A 23,515-nucleotide genomic window follows, 5' to 3' on the forward strand; every position below is an offset into this window, starting at 1 on the left:
ACGCCGCCATTATAAACATTTCTGTTACAATCGCATTTCCATGATTCAAAGAAGAAAGAAAGAAATCTGAAAACTGTTTCACAACATTTTCCTTGTAATGTATTTCTCTTTGTTGCTGTTTGAGGACAGCCAGGAGTTTTCATCTTGATCCCTGCAGCCTCAACGCCGACTGTGCGGTCCAGCAGATGTCCCCACAGCCAAGGGAGCGGCGCAAGAGTCCGGTTTGACCCCCTGGCCTTCCCTGCCTGGCGTTGCAAAGACAGTTTCAAGTGGACAAGGCCAAGAGGAGGTGTGTACCGTCAGTTGAAATACTTCAAGCATGTCCTGCCGAGAAAGTATCATGACTGCAACCAAGTGGAGTGATTCTACCTCACCCAGCAGGCACAATATATTGATGCAATGTTGATTATTGTTACTTTTCCTTGAAACCTGACTGTGAAATAACAAAGTTGTATTTGTAAATTGAGATAAGGTTGGATCCACGTTGGTTGAGAAATACCAAATTACAATGGTCAAATAACCCTCAAAACTTGACAAAAAGCATGTTGTTTCAACATATTTGTGCTATAAAATGAGAAAAATGCAATAGTTAAATCAAGGTCAAAACCCAACATTGGTTAAATGGCATCAAAAAGCATGTTGTTCCAATGTTAGGTTTGAGTTGCTCAATGTCAGGACCTAATTTAACAAGTTCTCAACGTTGTGTTAATGCCTGCTGTTAGTGCCTGCTGGACTCCGTGTTTGCAATATTATGTTATTAATGTATTGTTCTAGTTCTGCTGGTCTGCATTGATGTACAACTACATTTTGTGGAAGTTCGATACAGCTCTATGGATATCAAACTTACCCTGTTCACAACATTCATTATACTGAATATCTCAAAAATCTGTCTCTTTCTCACTATAGTACAAACAAAAATATCGTGTAGGAGCGTCACTTAAATGCTTTATGACAGGGATATTTAACTGTGTTGGGGGCCACGTTTGCAGAAAGCTAAGGACCCTTGGGCCAGACGTCTCCATTCACTTTTTATTGTATTTTGTATATTTCAAAGAATCAGGGTCTACTACAGTAGAAATTAGATTTTAGTCTATTAAATTTGTCAGCGTATATGGAGTGTTCTGCTGTTTTTAAGGACATTCTGAAAAAAATCTAATTAAATATCTCTGACAGCGCTCTATTTAGTGACCGAATGTCCCTTTGTATTTCTAAGGTTTTATTATTAATATACCACCGCCTCTTTGAGCTGTAATTTGACCCCCTTAACATGCTTAAACTCACCAAATTTAACACACACATCAGGACTGGCAAAAATATAAAAAACCAAAACTCAAAATTGCGCTCTCACACCCCTTAGGAAAAAACACAGACAAAACTGCTTGTAACTTCCGTTGGGAATGTCGTAGAGACATGAAACAAAAACGTCTATGTAGTTCTGACTTAGACCTACATTTCATACACTTGCAGCCTTCAGCAAAAATCAACAAGAAGTTGGCAAAAACCCCTTCAAAACAAAAGTTTCCTAAAAAATGTCATTTTTGCCTCTTTGAGCAGTAATTTGACCCCCTTAAAATGCTTCAAAACTCACCAAACTCGACACACACATCAGGACTGGTGAAAATTGCGATCTAATAATAAAAAAATTAAAAAAACAACGCAAAATTGCGCTCTAGCACCCCCTAGGAATAAAACATTAACACAACTGCTGTTGGGAAGAAAACACAGACAAAACTGCGTTTAACTTCCGGTAGGAATGTCGTAGAGACCTGAAACAAAAACCTCTATGTAGGTCTCACTTAGACCTACATTTCATTATCGACATTCTTCAGCAAAAATCAACAGGAAGTTGGCAATCACCCCTTAAAAACAAAAGTTTTGTAAAAACCCGTCACCTTTTTTCAAACATTATCTCCTCTAAACGCGTTTGTTGTGTCGGCTTCAAACTTGCACAGGAAAGAGATTGAATCCTTTTGATTAAACGTTGCGCAAAGACTTTTTCTAACAGCTCCTGTTTTGATTTTACAAGCCTTCAAAGAAATCTGCGCTGATGCTGCTGCGCTGCTGCCGTCTCAAGATGGCCGCTTAAAAGCAGGAAGCACCAGCGTGACCACACAATGCAGAGAAGGTAGGTAATGTGCAGGTAAAGATATGTTGACTGGGTGAAAGAAGGAGGCACCAGTTTGACTCCAGGATACAGAGAAGGTAGGTAAAGTGCAGGTAAAGATATGTTGTCTGGGTGATGGCAGGAAGCACCAGCGTGTATGGGTGAAAGAAAGAAGGACCAGTGTGACCCCAGGATGCAGGGAAGGTAGGTAATGTGGAGGTAAAGATATGTTGAATGGGTAAAGGCAGGAAACACCAGCAAAAGTCGGTCCCGTCCAACGCTGCTTGCAGCTTTAATTTAAATTTGTTTTGTTTTTTTAACTGAAATTCCAGGCCACCAGATGAATAGCCCAAACAACAAAAAAGGGACCTAAAATGAATCCTTGAGGAAGACTAGTATAGAAGTAGATCACATGACTAAAAAAAAACAAAGTTTGTCTCTCAAGTTTTGACCTGACCTCAGGGTCATTGTTAGGCCCATTTTGGCCACCGGGCCGCCAGTTAAATAGCCATGATTAAATTATACACATGCTTTTTTTTTGACAGAAAATAAAAAGCAAGTCAAATTATGTTAACTGTTAAAGAGGCCTGTCCACCTTCTTTTCATTTGCATAATTTAATGAGTTCAAGTCATTGTAATGCAATACCAAGTGCAGCAGGAACATAGAATGACAGTTTGAGTTAATGAAATGTGTTAACGGTATCATCATTTACTTGTATGTTAATTAGTCCAATTAATTTCCCTTGCTCTGAAATCTGAATATTGTAATAATCTTTGCTCCCCGCTGGAATGAAATCTTCAATGCTCACACCTCTGGGACAATCTGCGTGAGGCATCAGGCTTGCTCCACTTGTACAGTGTGGCACTTTTGATGACTGTGAGCTTCTTTGATCAATTCTTATCATTATTATTTAGTTGTAATGCGTGTCGGAAATCACAGCCACGGTTGGAGGACTGCTTGAAGTCATTTGCATGCTGCTTCATTTCATTATTTCTTCTTTTACAGATGAATGCTTTATGCTTGCTCTCTTCTGAAGGAAACGGGGGGCCAAATGTATCAATAAAACCTAGTCTGTGCGCACCGAGAAGAAGGTAAAATTGTATATTTCATACTAAAACAACACATATAAACCTGGTATAAAGTGTACATTGAAGGTGGTTTTTTTGATGTGATGTTTGAGTGATTTTTCTATTGTGTTTAAGGACCATTTACCTAATGAAATGCATGATCAAATTAACAGTAAAACGCATTATTTTTCCCTAAGTATCCTGCAGACTACATGTAATGAATTATAAAAGAATGATTTAAACTATAGCAATTGTTGCCTCTGACCGCTTCCTAAAATCTGACAGAAATGTGTTAATGTACATATTTTTTTTTACATATTTGTCATATTCCTTATTCCAACTATAGTTAGAGTTTATTTTATAAAAAGCAAGTAATTAAACCTAACATTTCAACGTGGCCTTAGGTTTTTGCTAAGTTAGTTTCGGTTTCCCGATCATCCAAGCGCAATGATTTTCAATTGTGTTGGTTCATTTTTTTTATTAAAGAGACATTGCACAAATAATGAAGACAATGACATATAGAATTTTGTGTAAATATGTCGTATTATAGTAAGGATGATAATTTCCATCCCTCAACATACAGTAAAAACAGTTTTATACAACAGCACAATACAATAAAAATAGATAAAATTGCAAGCAAATATTAACAGTTGTAATGAAATAGTTTGGAAAATGTATCAGTTGTTTTATAGTTTGTCATTATTAGAATATCTCACTGAAAATGTTAAGTTCATTCACATATTGAAAATTAAGACTCTTGACCCTGATTGGGAATGGAATCTTGCTACACAAATACATTACCCTCTATGAAAAGTGTGGAATACTCCACTGGCCATGTTGTCCACAGGAAGTTGCTTCATTCTGCATTCACCTGCCGGCCACTTGGAGGCTAAAAGTAACCAATGTATTATATTTACAGTGCAGGCCAAAGGTTAAGACACACCTTCTCATTCACAACATGATAAAACAAGAAATCCCACTAATCAACCCTGGATAAGGCACGCCTGGGAAGTGAAAACCATTTTCTTGAAGCTCATGGAGAGAATGCCAAGAGTGTGCATAGCAGTAATCAGAGCAAAGGGTGGCTATTTTGAAGAAACTAGAATATAAAACATGTTTTCAGTTATTTCCATGTTCATTCGTAGATTTGATGCCTTCCGTGACAATCTACAATGTAAATAGTCATGAAAATAAAGAATTGTGTGTCCAAACATTTGGCCTGCACTGTATATACAAAGTCTACATAACCCTTTTAAAATGCCAGGTTTTTGTGTTTTAAAATAATTTAGTCAAGATAAATAATTTCACAACTTTTTCAACCTTTAATGTGACATATAACCTGTACAATGCAATTGAAAAACAGACAGCACTTTTTCAGGGCGCTGAAGTAAAAATAAAAAACTGAGATAATATGTTTGCATAAGTGTGCACATCCTTTAATAACTAGATGTGGCCGTGTTCAGATTGAAAAAATTACTGCATTCAGACTCATGTTCAATTCTAAAAAAAAATTTTAAATCGATTTTTATTTTTTTTAATCAATCCAACAAAACAATACACAGCATTACGATACTGCAATCCGATTCCGAAACCAAACCTGACCCAGCAACACTCAGAACTGCAATAAACAGAGCAATTGAGAGGAGACACAGAACAAACCAAAGGTAGTGAAACAAAAATGAATATTATCAACAACAATATCAATATTAGTTATAAATTCAGCATAGCAGTGATTAAAAATCCGTCTTTTACATTATCATTAGACATTTATATAAAAAAAAGAACAATAGTGTCACAGTGGCTTACACTTGCATGGCATCTCATAAGCTTGACAACACACTGTGTCCAATGTTTTCACAAAGATAAAATAAGTCATATTTTTGGTTCGTTTAATAGTTAAAACAAATTTACATTATTGCAATCAGTTGATAAAACATTGTCCTTTACAATTATAAAAGCTTTTAAAAAAAAATCTACTACTCTGCTAGCATGTCAGCAGATTGGGGTAGATCCTGCTGAAATCCTATGTATTGAATTAATACAGAATCCTTTTGAATCGGAAAAATATCGTTTTTGAATCGAAAATCGCGTTGAATCGAAAAAATCGCGACCCCAAGAATCGATATTGAATCGAATCTTGGGACACCCAAAGATTTGCAGCCCTACCTGTCACCAATTAAAGGGCCTCTGGTCAACCCCAAATCAAGTTTAGCTGTTGTAGTAGGCTTTTCTTGACATTTTGGTAGTCTGCAGAGAACATCCAAAGCATCAGAGAGATCTCATTCTCTAAAGATAGCAATCAGGTGAAGGCTACAGAATAATATCCAATGAATTTAAATACACAATGGAACACAGGGAAGACCATCATCATCATCAAGTGGAGAAAATATGGCATGACAGTGACATTACCAAGAACAGGACGTCCGTCCAAAATTGATGATAAGAAGAGAAGAAAACTAATCAGGGACGCCACAAAGAGGCCGACAGCAATACTGAGGGAAGTACTGGCTGTGTAGTACATGTGACAACGATCTCCAGTCTTACAAAGGAAAAGATCCAAGCCTGCCTTTATTCAGCAAAAGGACATCTGAAATCTACCAAATGCATATGAAAATTTGCGTTATAGTCTAAAGAAAACCAACGTTCAACTTTTTGAACATCATTCCAACAGGTATATTTGGCGCAGTAACAACACTGCTCATCACCAAAATAACACCATACCTACAGTGAAGCATCATGATTTGGGGCTGTTTTTCTTCAGCTGGAACTGGGACGTTAGTCAGGGTGGAGAGAAATATGAACAGTTCCAAACAAAACCTTTGGCCTTCAGTTGGAAAGCTGAAGAGGAACTTTAATGACAAAGCACACATCTAAATCAACAAAAGGATGACTTCACAGGAATAAGATTAAGGCTTTGGAATGGCTCAGTCAGAGTCCAGATCTAGATCCATTCAAACGTGTGGTGTGATCTGAAGAGGGCTGTGCACAGGAGATGCCCTCGCAATCGCTCAGATTAGGAGCGGTTTGCAAAGAAGAGCTCCGACCCAAAAAGAGTGCTGCAACAAAGTTTAATGGTGTGCCTATTTATGCAACCAGTGTTGCATAAATTAAAAATGTAATTTGTAATGTTCCCCTTTAAAGGCTTCACTTTGTTTTTCACTACAGTGTACAGATTAATGCTCACATTAAAGATGAAAAAGTTGTGAAATTGTCTTGCTGTCTTTTATTTACAAACCCTGTTTCCATATGAGTTGGGAAATTGTGTTGGATGTAAATATAAACGGAATACAATGATTTTCAACCCATATTCAGTTGAATATGCTACAAAGACAACATATTTGATGTTCAAACTGATAAACTTTTTTTTTTTTTTTAAATAATCATTAACTTTAGAATTTGATGCCAGCAACACGTGACACAAGCTGGGAAAGGTGGCAATAAATACTGATAAAGTTGAGGAATGCTCATCAAACACTTATCTGGAACATCCCACAGGTGTGCAGGCTAATTGGGAACAGGTGGGTGCCATGATTGGGTATAAAACCAACTTCCCAAAAAATGCTCAGTCTTTCACAAGAAAGGATGGGGCGAGGTACACCCCTTTGTCCACAACTGCGTGAGCAAATAGTCAAACAGTTTAAGAACAACGTTTCTCAAAGTGCCGTTGCAAGAAAATTAGGGATTTCAACATCTATGGTACATAATATCAAAAGGTTCAGAGAATCTGGAGAAATCACTCCATGTAAGCGGCATGGCCGGAAACCAACATTGAATGACCGTGACCTTGGATCGTTCAGACGGCACTGTATCAAAAACTGACATCAATCTCTAAAGGGTATCACCACATGGGCTCAGGAAAACTTCAGAAAATCACTGTCAGTAAATACAGTTCGTCGCTACATCTGTAAGTGCAAGTTAAAGCTCTACTATGCAAAGTGAAAGCCATTTATCAACAACATCCAGAAACGCCGCCGGCTTCTCTGGGCCCGAGATCATCTAAGATGGACTGTTCTGTGGTCTGAAGAGTCCACATTTCAAATTTTTGGGGGAAATATTCGACATCGTGTCGTCCGGACCAAAGGGGAAGCGAACCATCCAGACTGTTATTGATGCAAAGTTCAAAAGCCAGCATGTGTGATGGTATGGGGGTGCATTAGTGCCCAAGGCATGGGTAACTTACACATCTGTGAAGGCACCATTAATGCTGAAAGGTACGCCCCTGCTTATTTCAGCAAGACAATGCCAAGCCACATTCAGCACGTGTTACAACAGCGTGACTTTGTAAAAAAAGAGTGCGAGTACTTTCCTGGCTCACCTGCAGTCCAGACCTGTCTCCCATGGAAAATGTGTGGCGCATTATGAAGCGTAAAATACGACAGCGGAGACCCCGGACTGTTGAACGACTGAAGCTCTCCGTAAAACAAGAATGGGAAAGAATTCCACTTTCAAAGCTTCAACAATTAGTTTCCTCAGTTCCCAAACGTTTATTGAGTGTTGTTAAAAGAAAAGGTGATGTAACACAGTGGTGAACATGCCCTTTCCCAACTACTTTGGCACGTGTTGCAGCCATGAAATCTTAAGTTAATTATTATTTGCAAAAAAATAAAGTTTATGAGTTTGAACATCAAATATGTTGTCTTTGTAGTGCATTCAACTGAATATGGCTTGAAAAGGATTTGCAAATCATTGTATTCAGTTTATTTTTACATCTAACACAATTTCCCAGCTCATATGGAAACGAGGTTTGTACGATAACATTTCCAACATTATGCAAGTTTGGGTTATATATTTTGTGTTGTGCTCTCTCGGCAGAAATGACGTTATTCAAAGATTATGCTGTCCCCTCATTTACAAATCACTCCCAGGATAGAGGCTGCGTCTTTTCCATTTGGGCCTCAATTTAACAGTTGTCCCTATTAGTAAAAAAAAAACAGGCCGTCAATCCAGCTGAATGACTATTATTTTCCTTTCTCAAGCAACTACTTGAAAGTACATCCGGATGAATTGTTGATATGGCACAGCTGCATTTGAGTACATGGCTTTTGTGTGTGTGTAAGGCATCTCTTAAGATTGAGAGCAGAAAGAATTGAAGCATATAGAGCAGGGGTGTCCTAAGTGCGGCCGGGGGGGCCACTTGCGGCCCGCAGCTAATGGTTTACCGGCCCGCCACACATTCTGCAAAAATTGCAAAATTGATAGTATTGCAAAAATAAAAACATTTTAAAAAAGTGGAATGAGGTGAAGTCTAATGAGAAAAAGTGGCAATGTTGACACAAATCTTCCATGCAGGCAGTTTTTTTTTTTGTTCCTTTTGTCTTTATTTTCTTTTTTTTTTCCATTGCTCAAAAAAAAAGGACAAAACAATCTATGTTATAATGAATTATTATTTAAAAAATATCACTTTAAAATGTTTTATGTGGAAAAATTTATTGCATATGTTGTGTGGTTGCCATATAAAAACATCAAAGTTTTGACAAAAGAGCATAAAACAAACAAAATAATAGTTCAAACTTAAAATCGACAGATATATCGGAAATTGATCTTGAAAGTTAAGTGTTAAAAGTTTAAAAAAGAAAACTAATAAAATGTATCACTTCATGAGTGGGGAACCTTTTGGATCTCAAATATATTTAGTAGGATTTTATTTAAGCGCTGTCTTTTTCATGGACGCCCCTGCTTATTTCAGCAAGACAATGCCAAGCCACATTCAGCACATGTTACGACAGCGTGACTTCGTAAAAAAAGGGTGCGAGTACTTTTACTCAAAAATATTAAATAATTAAAATCAATGGTGTCCTGCATTATTGATCTTTGAGGGCTTTAATTGCTAAATAAAGGAACTCTCCTGAAGGAATCAATGAAGTACTATCTATCTAAATACTGCATTTTTCAGTTTTACTATAAAAAACAAAAGTTGTCTTTGACAGAAAAGGCATAAAACCTTATTTGTTTTACTTTATATCAACCTCAAGTTGATATAGAGGTTTACTGTAAGCATTAAATAAAAAAAAGTAATAATTTGACTTATTTTTAACATTTTCGTGACTGAGACCCTCTGTGCTCCCCAGGAGCCCTAAGGATAAAAATAGAAAAAAATCCATATATTTTGTTATGGTTTGAAAATTCAAAAAATCAAAATGGCCCCCGCATGCTTACATTTTTCCGTACGCGGCCTTCTGTGGAAAAAGTTTGAACAGCCCTGGTGCAAGGCATCTCTTAAGATTGAGAGCAGAAAGAATTCCTGCATACAGACCGAAAGTATCTTCCTAAGTGCCACACTGCTTAATATTCTCTTTAAAGATGTTTTTTTTTTTTTCTTTCTGCTCAGGATTGAAGGGTGTCCTCGTGGTGCACCATTCCCGCCACGCTCTTGTCCTTGATCACCTCCGCAGAGCAGACAATAGCACTGATCATTGCCCCACCCCCACGCGCCAGAAAACCCAGCATGGCTCAACTCAATAACCTGATATTCTGCCGTCTACTCAATGTGGGCAATTTAGCAGCACCGGGTCAGCACCTTTCTCGAGTTTTTTTTTTTTTAATCTCAGAGACAATTTGGTGACCTCCCCCCTGTGCACCGACATGTCCAAAGGAGACAAACACAATTGTAGCACCAGCAAAAGTGCTTGTGTTGTGACATTGTGTTCAGGTTTGGATTTCTCAAGGTGATACCTGGAGTGGGACAAGGGGGGCTACTATTATGTAAAGGTGATACCCAGCATGCTCCTTCCTGTATTTTCACTCATCATTTACTGTCGTGCGTCCGGGCGTGGATGTTTAAATTGCTGTGGTTACAAATCATTCGCCGTCCTCCCGTTACGTGCGGAGGTGCCATTCAGCTGGAAATTAAACACTCGTTGCAGCGGGGAAATGATAGTCTGGACGGAATTCAAATCGGATCAATCTTCATTGCGAAATTTCTGCCCTGCTGCTTTGCATTTAATGTTACGTATCCAACTGTGAAAATTGAATCGACAACAATGTGGCCGCCCGCCGCAAATACCCCGCATTGTGTCTCTATTTTTACTGACGATAAAATTGCGTAAGCTGATGTACCGCCATATAGTTTAAAATAACTCTGCCTTCATTGCTCACCTCTAGGTCAAACCTGACAACCGCGCTTCAACTCCCTCCACCGGAGTGCGCTCACAGCGACAAGCCGGCCGTCGGAAGACAATTTCAGTTGTGAAAGGAGACCTTTTCGTGTCTGGAAATGTACATTTAACGGAGTCAACAACATCCCCCTGAGGTCACTGCAGAGTCTCCCTGCAGAGAGTGCGAGCAAACAGGAACGGGCGCCCGCCTGTGACGGCTCTGTGGCAGTTTTGACACAGGTAATATGCATGCATCATGTCGATGCAGAGACAATGATGTACGTATCATTTTCCTCCCTGACTGATTGAAGACTGTAATCTGTGCCGGACTTTGTCTCTGATTACACCCATCTCGGGGAGCAAAACAAGGACTCCAGGCACTGCGCTCATGCTCAGACTTTCAGCCGTCAAGAGGACTGAAGCCCACCTCATAGGTGAGCTCAATTTTGGTCCCATTTATACCTTTTGTAACAAGTGTCGGATAAAACGCATCTGGCAGATGGCGGTCAAACAAAAGCTGCCATGAAGATGACATTGGAACAGAGATGCGGGAAGCACACAAGGTCATTCCATTGCCATCTTCTGCTCACTTGTACCAGCTTTGCTTGAAGGAAATTACACTGCAGCTACCGGAGCGCTTTGAAGCAAAACCTGTATTTGTTACTTCTACTTAACAATTGATAGCAAAAAATATTAATTGATTTCAATTATATTTGTGATACATTAAAGGCCTACTGAAAGCCAGTACTACCGAACACGCACTCTGATAGTTTATATATCAATGATAAAATCTTAACATTGCAACACATGCCAATAGGGCCGGTTTAGTTTACTAAATTGCAATTTTACATTTCGCGCGGAAGTATCATGCTAAAACGTTGCGGTATGATGACGCGTGCACGCTTGAAGTCACGTATTGTAGAGGACATTTTGGTCCAGCACCGTTCACAGCTATACGTCGTCTCTTTCCATCGCATAATTCCACGGTATTATGGACATCTATTGCTGAATCTTTTGCAATTTGTTCAATTAATAATGGAGACGTCAAAGAAGAAAGATGTAGGTGGGAAGCGGCGTATTGCGGCCGCCTTTAGCAACACAAACACAGCCGGTGTTTCCTTGTTTACATTCCCAAAAGATGACAGTGAAGCTTTACTGTGGAACAGAGCGGTCAAGCGAACATGGTTCCCTACCACATGTCAACCGGCAGGTTTCGGTGAGAAAATGGTGGTATTAAGTCGGCTCTTACCGTAGACATGAGCGGAGAGCTTGCGTCGTTCCACCTGCACCTGTCAAAGAGGCTGCTGCGACCCTCTTGAATCTTCTCACCTGCCGCCCCCGACCGTCGGATGCTTCCAACGTGGAGGAAGCATCGGCTGCCTTCACCTCGTCGAGAAACGTGGCTTCCCTCGGAGACACTGGCGGTCACCACACTCCTCTGATCTTCAGGTTGTGCAGGTACGACCATATAATCTCACCAAAACACTATTAACACAATAAGCAGATAAGGGATTTTCCAGAATTATCCTAGTAAATTTGTCTAATAACATCTGAATCGCTCTGCCGTCTAGTTTTTTTTTTTTTTTTTTCGTTCTGTTTGTTTTTTTCTGTAGTCCTTCACTCTCTCTTTCCTCATCCACAAATCTTTCATCCTCTCTCAAATTAATGGGGAAATCGTCCCTTTCTCGGTCCGAATCACTCTCGCTGCTGGTGGCCACGATTCAATCAATCAATAAATCAATGTTTACTTATATAGCCCTAAATCACTAGTGTCTCAAAGGGCTGCACAAACCACTACGACATCCTCGGTAGGCCCACATAAGGGCAAGGAAAACTCACACCCAGTGGGACGTCGGTGATAATGATGACTATGAGAACCTTGGAGAGGAGGAAAGCAATGGATGTCGAGCGGGTCTAACATACTGTGAAAGTTCAATCCATAATGGATCCACACAGTCGCGAGAGTCCAGTCCAAAGCGGATCCGACACAGCAGCGAGAGTCCCGTTCACAGCGGAGCCAGCAGGAAGACATCCTAAGCGGAGGCGGATCAGCAGCGCAGAGATGTCCCCAGCCGATACACAGGCAAGCAGTACATGGCCACCGGATCGGACCGGACCCCCTCCACAAGGGAGAGTGGGACTAAGGAGGAGTTGGAAAGGCAGAAGCGGATGCCGAGCGCAAGAGACGGAGAGCCAAAGGAGCACACCAACGCGGAAAGCTGAAAAGCAAGCGGAAGAGCGAGCAGGCACGCGGAAGGCTGAAAAGCGACCCGATGGAAGACGCAGCTTGTGATTTGAAAAAATAAAAGAGTCAAACCTGCTCAAAACATGTCCTTCCTGGGTGGTCCACTGAACCCGAGCGACGACAGCAAGAGACTGTCACAATATTTTTTATCTCATTCGTGGAAGAGACCAAGAAAATGTCAGCAATCGTCAAACACACGTCAGCAATCTTCACATACACGTCAACCAATAAGAATTCGGCGGGGTTAGGGTCAAGTGCATTGTGGGTCATGGAATGCTAACTGCTATATGATAATGATGTAGCTATTAAAATGGATCATATCATCGTTGGCGGTAACTTATAAAAACTGAGAAAAGCTGAACAAAAATGGCGTTGAAAAGGAGATCATGTAGTGCAGATTACAAGCTGGATGTAGCGAAATATGCAGCAGAAAAGGACAAGAGGAAGCGGCGCATACCTTTGGAGTTGGCAGAGTTGTTTAGAAGCGACATCGAAGAAGAAGATTTCATGGGATTTATGGATTAGGAGTGAGAGATAGTTTGGTAAAGGTATAGCATGTTCTATATGTTATAGTTATTTGAATGACTCTTACCATAATATGTTAGGTTAACATAGCAGTTGCTTATTTATGCCTCATATAACCTACACTTATTCAGCCTGTTCTTCACTATTCTTTATTTATTTTAAATTGCCTTTCAAATTTCTATTCTTAGTGTTGGATTTTATCAAGTACATTTCCCTTCAAAAATGCGACTTATACTCCAGTGCGACTTATATATGTTTTTTGTTTTTTTTTCATTCTTTATATTGCATTTTTAGCCGGTGCGACGTATACTCCGGAGCGACTTATACTCTGAAAAATACGGTAATTGGCAACACCAAAATGGTCCCTAGTTTGTGAATGTGAGCGTGAATGTTGTCTATCTGTTTTGGCCCTGCGACGAGGTGGCGACTTGTCCAGGGTCTACCCCGCCTTTCGCCCGAGTGCAGCTGGGATAGGCTCCAGCAAGCCCCGCGAGAAGGACTAGCGGTAGAAAATGGATGGATGGTGTGAATGTGAGTGTGAAAAAACTCAGAGATGTTAAGAAGTGTAGATGGAACCACGTCACAGCAGAAAGTAAGCAACTATCAACAGGAAATGATCGAGTAGATTAATGAGAGTCTAGACTAGAGAGGATGTTATAACAATTGTTGATGTGTCAGCATGTAACAGGGCGGATCGATCTATAAATTGGTGGTGTCGATACAAAGGAGATAGTATCAGCATTAGATTGATCCAAGAGTGATTAGGTTGATATTTATATTTTCTCAAAATCATTTTTTGTTAATGTTTACAAACTCAGAGAATAATTCCATAGCCACAGGCGGACTGTGAGGTTAAAAACTGAAGTTAAATGAGTAGTAGATAGTAGTTTTTGATTTTGTTTAGGTTTTGGGTACTGTTGACTTTGTTTTCCTCAAAAGATTGTATGCAACACGAGGGAATAAAGAACCAGTTTAGGTATTGTGTTGATATTGTTAAACTGTCAACAGCACTCACCACAGATACATTGAAAAACATACTATTTATTTTGGCCGATCTCACTCATGGAAGATCGGTATCGGCAGCATAAAACTGATCGGAACATCCCTACCGATTACTTTTTTTTTTTTTTTTTTTTTACAGATGTCTGATAAAGACTTTTTTGCCAATATCCGATATTGTCCAACTTTTAATTATAGATTCCGATATCAACAGATACCGATCGATATATACAGTGGTGGAATGAACACATTATTATTCCTAATGTTGTTGTGATGCCCCGCTGGATGCATTAAACAATGTAACAAGGTTTTCCAAAATAAATCAACTCAAGTTATGGAAAAAATGCCAACTTGGCACTGCCATATTTATTATTGAAGTCACAAAGTGCATTCTTTTCTTTTAACATGCCTCTAAACAGCAGCTTGGAATTTGGCACATGCTCTCTGTTTAGGTGGTGGGGAGTGAGGGGGTAGCTGGGGGTGTATAAAGTAGCCCTGGAATAGTTAGTGCTGCAAGGGGTTCTGGGTATTTGTTAGGGCTGCGAATCTTTGGGTGTCCCATGATTCGATTTAATATTGACACTTGGGGTCACGATTCGATTCAAAATCTTTTTTTTTTTTTCAATTCAACACAATTCTCGATTCAATAACGATTTTTTCCGGGTTTCAAAGGATACTCTATTCATTCAACACGTAGGATTTCGACAGGATCTACCCCAGTCTGCTGACATGCAAGCAGAGTAGTAGATTTTTGTAAAACGCTTTTATAATTGTAAAGGACAATGTTTTATCAACTGATTGCAATATTGTAAATTTGTTTTAACTATTAAATGAACCAAAAATATGACTTACCATGAATTGATTAACGTGGACCACGACTTAAACAGGTTGAAAAACTTATTGGGGTGTTACCATTTAGTGGTCAATTGTACGGAATATGTACTGAACTGTGCAATCTACTAATAAAAGTTTCAATCAATCCAAAAAAACTTATTTTGTCTTTGTGAAAACATTGGACACAGTGTGTTGTCAAGCTTATGAAATGCGATGCAAGTGTAAGCTACTGTGACACTATTGTTCTTTATTTTTTTTTATAAATGTCTAATGATAATGTCAATGAGGGATTTTTAATCACTGCTATGCTGAAATTAAAACCAATATTGATACTGTTGTTAATAATATTTATTTTTGTTTCACTACTTTTGGTTTGTTCTGTGTGGTGTTTCTGTCTCCTCAATTGCTCTGTTTATTGCAGTTCTGAGCGTTGCTGGGTCAGGTTTGGTTTTGGAATTGCATTGCATTGTTATGGTATTGCTGTGTATTGTTTTGTTGGATTGATAAAAACAAAAGAAAAAAAAAAAAAGAGAATCGATTCTGAATTGCACGTGAGAATTGCGATTCAAATTCGAATCAATTTTTCCCCACACCCAGAGTATTTGTTCTGTTGTGTTACGGTGCGGATGTTCTCCCGAAATGTGTTTGTCATTCTTGTTTGGTGTGGGTTGACAGTGTGGCGCATTTTTGTAACAGTGTTCAAGTTGTTTATACGGCCCCCCTCAGTGTGACCTGTATGGCTGTTGACCAAGTATGCTTTGCATTCACTTGTGTGTGTGAAAAGCCGTGGATATTAAGTGACTAGGCCAGCACGCAAAGCCAGTGCCTTTAAGGTTTATTGGCGCTCTGCACTTCTCCCTAGGTCAGGGGTAGGGAACCTATGGCTCCAGAGCCAGATGCGGCTCTTTTGATGACTTCATCTGGCTCTCAGATAAATCTTAGCTGACATTGCTTAACACAGGGCTGTCCAAAGTGCGGCCCGCGGGTCATTTTTAAACGGCCCCAGCACATTTTAAGAATACAAAAAAAAAGTGGTATAAAAGAGCAAACAGGTGAAATGTAACAAGAAATTGTTGCAATCTTTACTCTAATAACACAAAGCTGCAATGCAGGCTGTTTCTTTCTTTAAAAAATAATAATGAATCAAAATCAATGTCATTTTGAATTATTGACCTATTCAAGGCTTCGATTACATCACATTAAATATTCCACTTTGAGATATTTTTTGGGGAAAATGTTGCATATTTTGTGTTTTACCATATAAAAAAAACGGAGCTTTTTTTTTTTTTTTTTAAAGAAGGGCCTAAAACAAGCAAACAAAACATAAACAACAATAAAACTTAAAATTGACCGATATATCTGAAATTGATCTCGAGATTATTGTGCTAAAAGTAAACGGTAAATAAAATGTATAATTTATTTTTTAACACTTTAATAAGTAGGACACTTTTGGATCCTTAATTATTTCAGTGTGATTTGTTTTCAAGTGTCATTGCTCAAAAAATAATAATCAATCAATCAATCAATCAATGTTTACTTATATAGCCCTAAATCACGAGTGTCTCAAAGGGCCGCACAAATAATGAATCAAAATCCAAAATTAAGGCTCCAATTATTATATAATCTCAGATATTCCACCTAAAAAGTTATTGGGTGAAAATATTGCATATTTTGTGTTTTTTTCCATTTTTTTTTCTAATGTTGATCTAGATATTTAAAACTTGCATAATAATAAAAATTATAATACTGAATAATGACACATTTTTAATATATTTTTTTACCAAAACCCTTTGGGGTCCTCGGGATCATAACTGAGTGGAGGCCTAAATGTATATTTTTATACATATATTGTATTGCTTTTTAAAATAAAAAATATGAAAACGGCCCCCGCTTGCTTTGATTTTTTTAGTGTGCGGCCCTCAGTGGAAAAAGTTTGGACACCCCTGGCTTAACATGATAATTATGAATAATTCCTCAAGTAATCACAGTGCTAAAAATACCGTTCGAAATATAAAACATTCTCATGCATTTTATCCATCCATCCGTTTTCTACCAGACTTGTTCAAGAAGTCGCATTAATGGTAAGAAGTATTTGATTTATTATTGGTTAACTTCAGAATAAGAATGTTATTCAAAAGAATAGGAGATTTATTATACTCTAAACATGTTGGTCTTACTTAAAAATGCGCACATTTAGTTGTATTCAGTGTTAAAAAATATTATATGGCTCTCACAGAAATACATTTTAAAATATTTGGCTTTCATGGCTCTCTCAGGCAAAAAGGTTCCCGACCCCTGCCCTAGGTCGAGTGCACAGCAGCGTTTTAAAAAGTCATATATTTTACTTTTTGAAACCGATACCGATAATTTTGAAACCGATACCGATAATTTCCGAAATTACATTTTAAAGCATCTGATATTATCAGACATCCCTACTTTTTTTTTCTAGTCTGGTTTTTGATTGATTGATTGATTAATTGATTGAAACTTTTATTAGTAGATTGCACAGTTCAGCACATATTCCGTACAATTGACCACTAAATGGTAACACCCCAATAAGTTTTTCAACTTGTTTAAGTCGGGGTCCACGTTAATCAATTCATGGTACAAATATATACCATCAACATAATACAGGCATCACACAGGTTAATCATCATAGTATATACATTGAATTATTTACATTATTTACAATCCGGGGGGTGGGATGAGGAGCTTTGGTTGATATCAGTACTTCAGTCATCAACAATTGCATCAACAGAGAAATGGACATTGAAACAGTGTAGGTGTGACTTAGTAGGATATGTACAGCCAGCAGAGAACATAGTCAGTTCACATAGCATAAGAACAAGTATATACTTTAGAAATTAATTTGATTATTCACATTTTGTTATTTCCAATCCGGGGAGTTGGGATGTGAATGGAGGAGGGTATTAGTAAAGGGTTGAAGTTGCCTGGAGGTGTTGTTTTAGAGCGCTTTTGAAGGAGGATAGAGATGCACTTACTTTTACACCTGTTGGGGGTGCATTCCACATTGATGTGGCATAGAAGGAGAATGACCTAAGACCTTTGTTAGATCAGAATCTGGGTTTAACGTGGTTTGTGGAGCTCCCCCTGGTGTTGTGGTTATGGCGGTCATTTACGTTAAGGAAGTAGTTTGACATGTACTTCGTTATCAAGGAGGTGTAGCGGATTTTATAGACTAGGCTCAGTGCAAGTTGTTTTACTCTGTCCTCCACCCTGATCCAGCCCACTTTGGAGAAGTGGGTTGGATTGAGGTGTGATCTGGGGTGGAGGTCTAAAAGTAACCGGACTAGCTTGTTTTGGGATGTTTGGAGCCTAGATTTGAGGGTTTTGGAGGTGCTGGAGTACCAGGAGGTGCAAGCGTAATGGAAAAAGGGTTGAACGAGAGTTCCCGCTAGAATCTTTAAGGTGCTTTTGTTGACCAGAGAGGAAATTCTGTAGAGGTATCTCGTTCTGGTTGACCTTCTTGATTACCTTGGTTTCCATTTTATCACAGGAAAGATTAGAATGGAAACTAGGTAGGTGATCTCATCTTTCCTGGTGATAACAATGTCACCCACTTTAATAGTGAAGTCACTGACTTTCTTAAGGTTGATGTGGGACCCAAATACGATGGATTCCGTTTTACCTAAGTGTATGGATAGCTTGTTGTCAGTGAGCCAGGTGCAAATATTAAGGAGGGAGGTTCCTACCGCTTACGTCAGCACCGGTGCCATTCCAAAAACAGGTTTCTGTACGCATGCCTCACCACAACACATTTGTTAAAGGCCTACTGAAATGAGATTTTCTTATTTAAACGGGGATAGCAGGTCCATTCTATGTGTCATACTTGATCATTTCGCGATATTGCCATATTTTTGCTGAAAGGATTTAGTAGAGAACAGCCACGATAAAGTTCGCAACTTTTGGTCGCTAATAAAAAAGCCTTGCCTGTACCAGAAGTAGCAGACAATGCGCGTGACGTCACGGGTTGTGGAGCTCCTCACATCTGAACATTGTTTACAATCGTAAACAATCCCACTCTCCCTTGTGGAGGGGGTCCATATTTTTGCTGAAAGGATTTAGTAGAGAACATCGACGATAAAGTTCGCAACTTTTGGTCGCTAATAAAAAAGCCTTGCCTGTACCGGAAGTAGCAGACGATGTGCGCGTGACGTCACGGGTTGTGGAGCTCCTCACATCTGAACATTGTTAACAATTATGGCTGCCATTAGCGAGAGCGATTCAGACCGAGAAAGCGACGATTTCCCCATTAATTTGAGCGAGGATGAAAGATTTGTGGATGAGGAAAGTGAGAGTGAAGGACTAGGAAAAGAAAAAAAAGGCGAGGGCAGTGGGAGCGATTCAAATGTTATTAGACACATTTACTAGGATAATTCTGGAAAATCCCTCATCTGCTTATTGTGTTACTAGTGTTTTAGTGAGATTATATGGTCGTACCTGAAAGTCGGAGGGGTGTGGTGACCGCCAGTGTCTCCAAGGGAAGCCACGTTTCTCTTCAACGCTGTAAGCATCCGACGGTCGGGGGAGGCCGGTGGGGGGAGGCAAGAGAGTTTGCAGCTGCAGGAGGAACGACGCAAGCTTTCCGCTCATGTCTATGGTAAGAGCCGATTCATTACCACCATTTTCTCAACCTGCCAGTCGACATGTTGTAGGGGATCATGTTCGCTTGACCGCTCTGTTCCATAGTAAAGCTTCACCGTCATCTTTCGGGAATGTAAACAAGGAAACACCGGCTGTGTTTGTGTTCCTAAAGGCGGCCGCAATACACCGCTTCCCGCCTACATCTTTCTTCTTTGACGTCTCCATTATTTATTGAACAAATTGCAAAAGATTCAGCAACACAGATGTCCAGAATACTGTGGAATTATGCGATTAAAGCAGACGACTTATAGGTGGGATCGGGGCTGGAAGAAAATGTCCGTTAAAATCCGTGACGTTTTCAACAGGATACTTTGCGCGAAATTTAAAATTGCACTTTGGTAAACTAACCCGGCCGTATTAGCATGTGTTGCAATGTTAATGTTTCATCATTGATATATAAAATATCAGACTGCGTGGTCGCTAGTAGTGGCTTTCAGTAGCCCTTTAATCAAGTCCTTACCTGCAAGTCGTGTCCGGATTCGTCCTTTGCATCCTGGGAGAACAAATCCTGCATCGCCATGCGACCCGGTCGTGACTTGAAGCTTCCGAAGTAGAGAAACAGCCACTCTACTGTTGGTGCACTGCTTGTGGAAAATATTTAGAAACTCTACTTTATCAGTGAATAATTCCTGAATCTTAGTGACAAAATGCTGAGGCTCTCGCAAATAGAAACTGCGTCATGGATGTTACTGCCTTTTGTCGTGACAGCAGAATGTACATTTGTGAAGAAAGCCATCAAATCTGTTATTTGATTTACCTCGGTCCCATTCAGAAAGGAAATCACACCACACAGTATCAACCCGTTGCAATGTATCTTCATGTAAAAATAGGAGAGAATTTATCTGTTGACAATAGGTAAGCGCTCTAAAGAAGGTACCTCTCAGGGGAGACGTAATGGGTTCTGGGCAATTGAACAGTCTTCCATGCTTTAGTGCACCTGCACTGAGTTAGAGCTGTCATCATTACCACTTCCTCTGAGCTTTACCCCATAAGCCACCCGGACACTCTCACTCACAGCCATGAATCACTGTGGCTCAACATCCATCCATGCATCCATCTTCCGCTTATCCGAGGTCGGGTCGCGGGGGCAGCAGCCTAAGCAGGGAAGCCCGGACTCTCCTCTCCCCAGCCACTTCGTCCAGCTCTTCCCGGAGGATCCTGAGATGTTCTCAGGCCAGCCGGGACACATAGTCTTCCCAACGTGTCCTAGGTCTTTCCTGTGGCCTCCTACCGCTCGGACGCGCCCAAAACACCTCCCTAGGGAGCCGTTTGGGTGGCATCCTGACAAGATGCCGGAACCGCCTCATCTGGCTCCTCTCGATGTGGAGGAGCAGCAGCTTTACTTTGAGCTCCTCCTGGATGACAGAGCTTCTCACCCTATCTCTAAGGGAGAGACCCGCCACTCAGGTAACTCATTTCAAATTAATACTAATAAATCCTTTTCAAATTAGGGATGAACTCTATTTTGATGAGATGCAGCCTTTATAAAGTCCTAAAGATGTATTGACTCTGGTTATGTTTAGCACATACAGTACATACTAGTGTGCAGTCTGGCTGCAGGTTAGATAATATTCTCAAGACATGCTGTTATGAGGTTTGACAATTTTAAGTCCATAGTGGATCTAACATAACAGTGAGAGTCCAGTCCATAGTGGATCTAACATAATAGTGTGAGAGTCCAGTCCATAGTGGATCTAACATAACAGTGAGAGTCCAGTCCATAGTGGATCTAACATAATAGTGTGAGAGTCCAGTCCATAGTGGATCTAACATAACAGTGACAGTCCAGTCCATAGTGGATCTAACATAACAGTGAGAGTCCAGTCCATAGTGGATCTAACATAATAGTGTGAGAGTCCAGTCCATAGTGGATCTAACATAACGTTGTGAGAGTCCAGTCCATAGTGGATCTAACATAATAGTGAGAGTCCAGTCCATAGTGGATCTAACATAATAGTGAGAGTCCAGTCCATAGTGGATCTAACATAATAGTGTGAGAGTCCAGTCCATAGTGGATCTAACATAATAGTGTTAGAGTCCAGTCCATAGTGGATCTACCATAACGTTGTGAGAGTCCAGTCCATAGTGGATCTAACATAATAGTGTGAGAGTCCAGTCCATAGTCGATCTAACATAATAGTGTGAGAGTCCAGTCCATAGTGGATCTGACATAACAGTGAGAGTCCAGTCCATAGTGGATCGAACATAATAGTGTGAGAGTCCAGTCCATAGTGGATCTAACGTAACAGTGAGAGTCCAGTCCATAGTGGATCTAACATAATAGTGTGAGAGTCCAGTCCATAGTGGATCCAACATAATAGTGAGAGTCCAGTCCATAGTGGATCTAACATAACAGTGAAAGTCCAGTCCATAGTGGATCTAACATAACGTTGTGAGAGTCCAGTCCATAGTGGATCTAACATAAAAGTGTGAGAGTCCAGTCCATAGTGGATCTAACATAATAGTGAGAGTCCAGTCCATAGTGGATCTAACATAATAGTGTGAGAGTCCAGTCCATAGTGGATCCAACATAATAGTGAGAGTCCAGTCCATAGTGGATCTAACATAACAGTGAAAGTCCAGTCCATAGTGGATCTAACATAACGTTGTGAGAGTCCAGTCCATAGTGGGTCTAACATAATAGTGAGAGTCCAGTCCATAATGGGGCCAACAGGAGATCACCTTAAGTGGAGACAGGAGATCAGCGCACTGATGCACAGATGAGTGGTCCACCCTGGGTCCGAACTTTGGACAGCTAGCGCTCATCTTTGGTCACCGAATCTGTGCAGAGTAGAAAAGAAACGGCAGATCAACTGGTCTAAAAGGGGGTCTATTTAAAGGCTAGAGTATACCAATGAGTTTTAAGATGGGACTTAAATGCTTCTACTGAGGTCGCATCTCTAACTGTTACTGCTAGAACATTCCAGAGTACTGGAGCCCCAATAGAAGACGCTCTTTAGCCCCCAGACTTTCTTTGGGCTCTGGGAATCACTAATAAGCCGGAGTTCTTAGAACGCAGATTTCTTGCCGGGACATATGGTACAATACAATCTGCAAGATAGGCTGGAGCTAGACCATGTAGTATTTTATACCTTAGTAGTAAAACCTTAAAGTCACATCTTAAGTGCACAGGAAGTCAGTATAGGTATAGGTATATATGTATGTATATATGTATATACAGTATAGGTATATATGTATATAAAGGTATATACAGTATAGGTATATATGTATGTATATATGTATATAAAGGTATATACAGTATAGGTATGTATGTATGTATATATGTATATAAAGGTATATACAGTATAGGTATATATGTATGTATATAAAGATATATACAGTATAGGTATATATGTATGTGTATATGTATATAAAGGTATATACAGTATAGGTATATATGTATGTATATATGTATATAAAGGTATATACAGTATAGGTATATATGTATGTATATATGTATATAAAGGTATATACAGTACAGGCCTAAATGATCAAACTTTCTTGTTCTTGTCAAAAGTCTAGCAGCCGCATTTTGTACCAACTGTAATCTTTTAATGCTAGACATTGGGAGACCCCAAAATAATAGGTAACAGTAATGGAGAGGAGACGTAACAAACGCATGGATAATGATCTCAGCGTCGCTAGTAAACAAAATGGAACAAATTTTAGCGATATTGCGGAGATGAAAGAAGGCCGTTTTAGTAACACTCTTAATGTGTACCTCAAAGGAGAGAGTTGGGTCGAAGATAATACCCAGATTCTTTACCGAGTCGCCTTGTGGAATTGTTTGGTTGTCAAATGTTAAGGTGGTATTATTAAATAGATGTCTGTGTCTAGCCGGACCGATAATCAGCATTTCCGTTTTCTTCGCGTAGAGTTGCAGAAAGTTAGTTTAATTTCATTAAGACACGCCTTCAGCGGACTACAATCCAGCGTGTTGGTCAGCAGAATTGACGCTTCCTTTGACGCATTGTGATTTAA

The 23,515-nt window shown here is 39.6% G+C and overlaps 1 long non-coding RNA gene across 1 annotated transcript; it reads right to left on the reverse strand.

The window, feature by feature from the left end:
* Positions 1-97: 97 nt before the first annotated feature.
* On the reverse strand, positions 98-22,805 carry LOC133538409 (uncharacterized). The gene is made up of 3 exons (XR_009802992.1): positions 22,217-22,805; positions 19,995-20,115; positions 98-324 (listed from the first exon to the last, which is right to left on the reverse strand). It is a non-coding gene; the product is annotated as an uncharacterized LOC133538409 (long non-coding RNA).
* Positions 22,806-23,515: the final 710 nt, after the last annotated feature.

The sequence above is a fragment of the Nerophis ophidion genome, linkage group LG19 (assembly GCF_033978795.1).
Source record: "Nerophis ophidion isolate RoL-2023_Sa linkage group LG19, RoL_Noph_v1.0, whole genome shotgun sequence".
NCBI lineage: Eukaryota > Metazoa > Chordata > Actinopteri > Syngnathiformes > Syngnathidae > Nerophis > Nerophis ophidion.